This window comes from Dryobates pubescens, chromosome 20, assembly GCF_014839835.1.
Source record: "Dryobates pubescens isolate bDryPub1 chromosome 20, bDryPub1.pri, whole genome shotgun sequence".
Classification (NCBI taxonomy): Eukaryota; Metazoa; Chordata; class Aves; order Piciformes; family Picidae; genus Dryobates; species Dryobates pubescens.
The window spans coordinates 17,480,185-17,486,292 of NC_071631.1; positions in this window are offsets into that span (position 1 = coordinate 17,480,185).

Genomic DNA, 6,108 nt, shown 5'->3' on the forward strand with positions numbered 1-6,108 from the left:
TGACTGACAGGGTTTGGTTAGTATCACTTTCTGGAGGGGAATAAAGGAAATTAATTATTTGGAAAGTGAGCTGTAGGAGCCTGCTTTGGTTTTTGCTGTGGATGAGCCCTTTCACCTCCAGCCAAGGGAAGTAGTGCTGTGACTTTTCCTGTAGGATATAACTTACCTGAATAGGATAAAAGGATATTGTTACCCAGTGCTGGCAGTCCTTCACCAGGCCTCAGCCATTCCCCAGTGTGCTTGGAATGCTGGATAATTCTGCCTGCCAGTTTGGGAAAGATTCACCTACCGCAGTGCCAGAGAGCAAAGACCTTCTGAAACCTGTCCTGCATCGGTGTGGGTGATGTGCTCTTGCTGGAGCCTCAACCCTCCACAGAGGCAGAGCTGCTGTGACCCCCCTCAAATGGGTGTCTGCAGCGTGTGAAGGGCCTTGTCTTATGAGGAACAGCTGGGGGAACTGGGGTGGTTTCACCTTCAGAAGAAGAGGCTGAGGGAAGACCTCAACCTCCTTTCAGGGAGTTGTAGAGGGCAATGGAGTGAGGTGGGGATTGGCCTCTTGCATGCAACAAGTGATGGGACAAAAGGAAACAGCCTCACGTTGTGCCAAGTGGGGTTCAGGTTGGATATTGGGGACAATTTCTTCAGAAAGTGTTTTCAAGCACTGGAACAGACTGCCCAGGGAGGTGGTGGAGTCACCACCCCTGGAGGGATTTAAGAGGTGTGTGGATGTGGTGCTGAGGGACATGGTTTAGTAGCAGTGGTGGGATTGTGAGCTCTGGGTGAGCAGCTGGACTTCAGAGGGAAAGTCTCTTCCACCTCAACAGTTCTGTGATTCTATGTGGAGTCACTTTCTGCCTGCATAACTATTGGGAAGAGTACTGCTGAGTTTTTCCTTGTCCAGAGCCTCTTGGGTTTGTGCTTTGCCAGTTTAATTCTCAGTAGGTGTAAGTGAGTCTCCAGCTCGATGTGAACGAGCAAACTGAGCCGTTGTGAGCAGCTGTCACTCAGCTCCCAGCTGGAGCATCAGCAGGGTCCTCTCCGGAGCATGCAGCACACAGACTTAGGCTGACCAACAAAGGGCATCTCTGAAGATGCACGACGTTGCTCTGACAACTTGAGCCTAAAGCTCCCCCAAGCCTTGCTGCTTGCCCAGATTCATCCTCTCGGGCTTTGCATCTCAGCACTCCTGCTATTCTCCTCTGGTCAGAAGCAACCGGCAACTGCACAGCCACCACCACTAAATCAGCCGGAGAGGTGCCATTGCCGTTTCTTGTTTTAAAGCACTAAAAATACCTCTGCCCCTGCAACCCAGACGGTGAATGGAGGAGCTGCAGGGGCCCAGCAGGCTGCTTAGCATGACAATCCATCACTCTAATTGTTCCTGTGCAATGTTTGGTGCTGGGTGGGTGAGATGAAGAGGCTGGTTGGTGATTCATGGCTGAGTCATAGGTCCTTTGACTGGAGGGAAGTTTTGTGTGTATGTGTCCCCACACACACACTTCTCAGCTGGAGCAAGGGGAGAAAACTGAACTGAGCTCTGAACTTTAGATCCACTGCAGTCAAGGGTGTCCTTCCACGAAGGTCTCACCAGCTGCTGGCTACTGAAAGGTGTCCAGCTTCTTCCTTCTGTGGCTGCTCAGCAAACTAGGGACTGGCCTGGGTTGGGTTCAGCGTGTGCTAATTAATCCTGAGCTGTTAACTACTGCACAAACACAGATCTGTTGCCCCATCTTTAATGCAGGATGACCTGGCCCTGCTCAGATCTGAAGGATTTTCTGGTTTTGCAGCTCTTTGAGGATAAAGAACATAAAAGGCTGAGCTTTAATGGTGGCATTAAATGAATTTAAATCTCTTGGAAAAAGCTGCAGGTAGCAGTAGAGATTTGGGAGGAGAAAGTGCCCTGCTGCAGGGGCAGCAGGTTTGGCAGGCTGGAGTCCAGGGTTTGGGGTGTCTGTGAAGAGGCCAGAGCTCAGCAGCCTTCTTGCAGGGTTAAAATTGGATGAGGAGCAGCAGCTATGGCTGGGCAGGGTCTTTTTTTGGGGTCTGTAAAACTGGAGTGAGTGTCAAAGCCACCTCCCTCCTTTGCAGGTCCCCAAGAGTGCTGCCTGGTTGCTTCTCTAGCACTGTAACTTAAGAGGAATGAGTTTCTGGAGCTGTTGCTTGGCATTTCTTTTGAGAAGTGGGGAAATGCTGATGAGGAAATGCAGCACTTGTCCTGACCACTCCTTATAGGTCTGAATGAAAAAGCATCTAGGCTCCTGGGAGGAAGAGAAGTGCCTCCCGTGTGGTAGCCTTGGTCTTGGTTTTCCATTGAGTTTAGCACAATTCCATGGCCTGTCTCTGAAGGTAGGATGTGAATTCAGTGTGAAGGCACTAGGAGCAGCACTGCCTACAGCAGCAATATGCATGGTGGTGGTGTTCCTAGTCCCAGCCTAGCTGTCTGGTTTGATTTTCTTCTTATTATTATTATTTCTTAACTGCTGCTGCCCTTTCCTTCAGAGGCAGCTTCCTTCTCCAAGTGGAGGAATTCTATGTGATCCTAGGGAGAGATCTGTCACACCCAGCACTGCTGCTGACCCTGTCATGGGAGAGTCAAAACGCCAGGAGGTTAGAGTCCTGTCACATTAAGCACCCACAGTCAAGGATAGGAACTCAAAATGACTTGTGGCTGTAAGGTGACAGGGACCTCACACACACACCCCCCTTACAGGCACCCTCCAGGTGTTTGGAGAGCTGAGAACCTGCTGCTATCTGTCCTTGTAGCCCTGGAAGGGCTGGTTGTGTGTGCTGTGGGGAGAGCTTTGGAGCAGGCAGGATGCTGCCCATGTTACTGGGTTATAAATGGTGTGAAGTCTGATGGTCCTGAATTCTTGGGGGCTGCACTGCAGGGGTTTTATTGCAATCATGCCCAGAAGGCTGGAGTTGGAGATCCAGGATGGGAGTTGCTGTGTCAGACACAAGAAGTCATAATGATCCTTTGGGCTTCCAGCTTTTGCTGCTTGAGGAAAGGAGGAGAGAAAAAACAAAACCAACCAAACAAAACCAACCAAAGGAAAAAAGAGAACAAATAATCAAACCACAATCCCCCAAAACCAACTAACCAAAATCCTCAGAAATCTGTATTCATAACATCATGGAATTGTTCTGTTTGGAAAAGACCTCTAAGATCAAGCCCAACCATCAGTCTAGGACCATCATGGCCATTAAACCATGTGCCATGTCCCCATGCTTCTCAAACACCACACTCAAACCAACAAACATGCAGAGGCTGCTGTGTGCTGATGAGCAGGGCAGGAGGCACTTGGTGCTGTGAGCCTGCACCCCCCCGGGGAGCTGAGCTGCCTCCTGGGGTCGCTGAAGATGAGCCCTCCCTTGCTGTCTGGATGCACACAGGACATCAACGGCAGAAGATGCAGCACCAGCCCTGGGGAGCTCCTCAGCTATGGGCTGGAGGCACTGTGAGAAGCAGCATGGCCAAAGCTCAGCATCTCACAGCTGTATTTGTGAAACCTGATGGAAATGGCCCTTTCTGCCCTGCCTTCATGCAAAGCCCTAGCTTCTGGCAAGAGCTAGAGCTGGGTAACAGCATCCAACGGGAGCTCCAGGCTCTCCTCTAATGACTCACTGATATGGCTATCAGCTCATTACCCTGTGCTGCTCTGCCTAAATGGACAGTTAATTTGCTTGTAGCAGGCACTACCAGTTTGCATCCCTTACCCACTTAGCTATTGATGTGACTGCAGCCAGATGCAAATTAATTGGCTGTTGCTTTGTTGGTCCAGAGCAAACTGCTTGCAGATCTGTCATAAATTCATAGATGCTAGACTGGATTGGCAGAGTACTGGGTGTCCTCTACACCCCTCTGTATCAAGTTGATGAACAGCTTATAGTGATGGGAGGGAGGGAGGTATGCTCCAGAGCAAGGTCACAGAATCACCGAGGGTGAAAGAGACCTCAAAGGTCATCAAGTCCAACCTGTCACCACAGACCTCATGACTAAACCATGGCACCAAGTGCTACATCCAATCCCCTCTTGAACACCTCCAGGGATGGTGTCTCCACCACCTCCCTGGGCAGCACATTCCAATGGCAAACGACTCTCTCAGTGAAGCACTTTCTCCTCACCTCCAGCCTAAACTTCCCCTGGCGCAGCTTGAGACTGTGGCCTCTGTCATCAGTGCCCTGGGTGCCTGCAGGCTTTGCCAAGGAGCTTGAGAGGAGATGAAAATAAGAAGAGGGTGGCACTGGGTACCCTTTGGAATTAAAAGCTCTTTGTGGAGGTAGCTTAGTGTCTTCTGTCAGCTCTCTCCCCTGCTGCTGGCAGTTTGGGTCTATGTTGCAGGGAAGCGTTGTGGATGGGGGCAAGCTCTGTTGCAGGGCAGAGCCAGCCATGGTTCTGTCTCGGTATGAGTGAGGGTCTTGGTGTGGCTGAGCTTGAAGGGCTTTAGCTTACACAAACTGTTTCTTAGCCTGGTTTATCTTCAACCAGCTCAAGCACAGTGCAAGTGAAGTATTTCCTCTTTCCACAGCTTTGACGAAAGCCTAAGATCAACAATCTTAAATTAATGATACGTTGAAAGCTCAAGGCTAAAGGCAGCAGGAATTAATATCCTTGAGACCTGTCTAGTTCTGCCTTTTCTGACACCTCCTAATTTTCCATGTAAATTGGCTTATGGATCTTTGGCTGAAAGGCTGTGGTGTGTGCTGGAGGGGGGGTTTGGGAGGCTGGTGTGTCTGCTAGGAACTTATCCGGCGTGATGGCAGGGTTCTAATTGTGTGGCAGCTATTCAGATCTGTCTCCCCTGTGTGGCTGCCCTATCTGTGACTATCTGAGTAATCACTGCATTGCTAGCAGCTCTGTGTGCCTTCCTGGTTTGTTAAATGCTCTGTGCCACAGGCCCATGTGGGCACAGTTGTGCTCATAATGAAACCTTGAGGTTCAAGCCTTCTGTTCTATTGACTCAGCCGTGCATGAACAGCCAGGATGGTTCTTAGGCACACACCTAGAAGAATAAGCTCAGGCTCCAGCTTATCCAAGGAAAATAAATGTGCCCAGTGTTTCACAGGAAGTAAACAAAGGTGTGAGCACAGCTGCAGGGAAGTCCATTCACAGGTGTCAGAGAATCACAGACTTATTGCAGTTGGAAAAGATCTCTGAGACTGAGTCCAACCCTTGACCTAACAGTACCGTGCCCCAAAGTGCCATGGCCACAGGTTTCTTGAACACCTCCAGGGATGGGGACTCCACCACCTCCCTGGGCAGCCTGTTCCAATCTCTGACCACTCTTACAGGAAAGAAATTTTTCCTTGTATCCAACTTAAACCTCCCCTGGTGCAACTTGAAGCCATTTCCTCTTATTCTCTCACTTGATACCAGGGAGAAGAGACCAACCCACACCTTGTTCCACTCTCCTTTCAGGGAGCTGTAGAGAGCAATGAGGTCTCCCTTCAGCCTTCTCTTCTCCAGACTAAACACCCCCAGTTCTCTCAGCTGCTCCCTACCAGACCTGTTCTCCAGATCCTCACCAGCTTTATTGCCCTTTTCTGAACCCATTCCAGCACCTCAAGGTCCTTCTTGGAGTGCAAGGCCCAAAATATCCAAGGTATGACTTCACCAGTGCCCAATACAGGGGCACAATCACTGCCCTGGTCCTGCTGGCCACACTATCCCTGATCCAGGTCACAATGCTGTTGGCCACCTGGGCACACTGTTGGATTCAGTCAGTCCTGGCTCTGTTACTGTACAACAGGACAAGCTGAAGGTGGTTTCTGACTTTGAAGAACATCAGATGTGGAAGTTGCCTTTTAAAAACAGTTGTATAATATTGTTCTGTGTTTTGGGGTGCATGAAGAAGAGTGTGGCCAGCAAGTCAAAGGAGGTTCTCCTCCCCCTGTACTCTGCCCTGGTGAGACCACATCTGGAGTATTGTGTCCAGTTCTGGACTTGCCAGTTCAACAGGGACAGGGAACTACTGGAGAGAGCCCAACAGAGGGCCATGAAAATGATTAGGGGTCTGGAGCACCTCTTTTATGAGGAGAAGCTGGGAGACCTCAGTTTGGAAAAGAGCAGGCTGAGGGGATCTTATCAATGCATATAAACATCTAAAG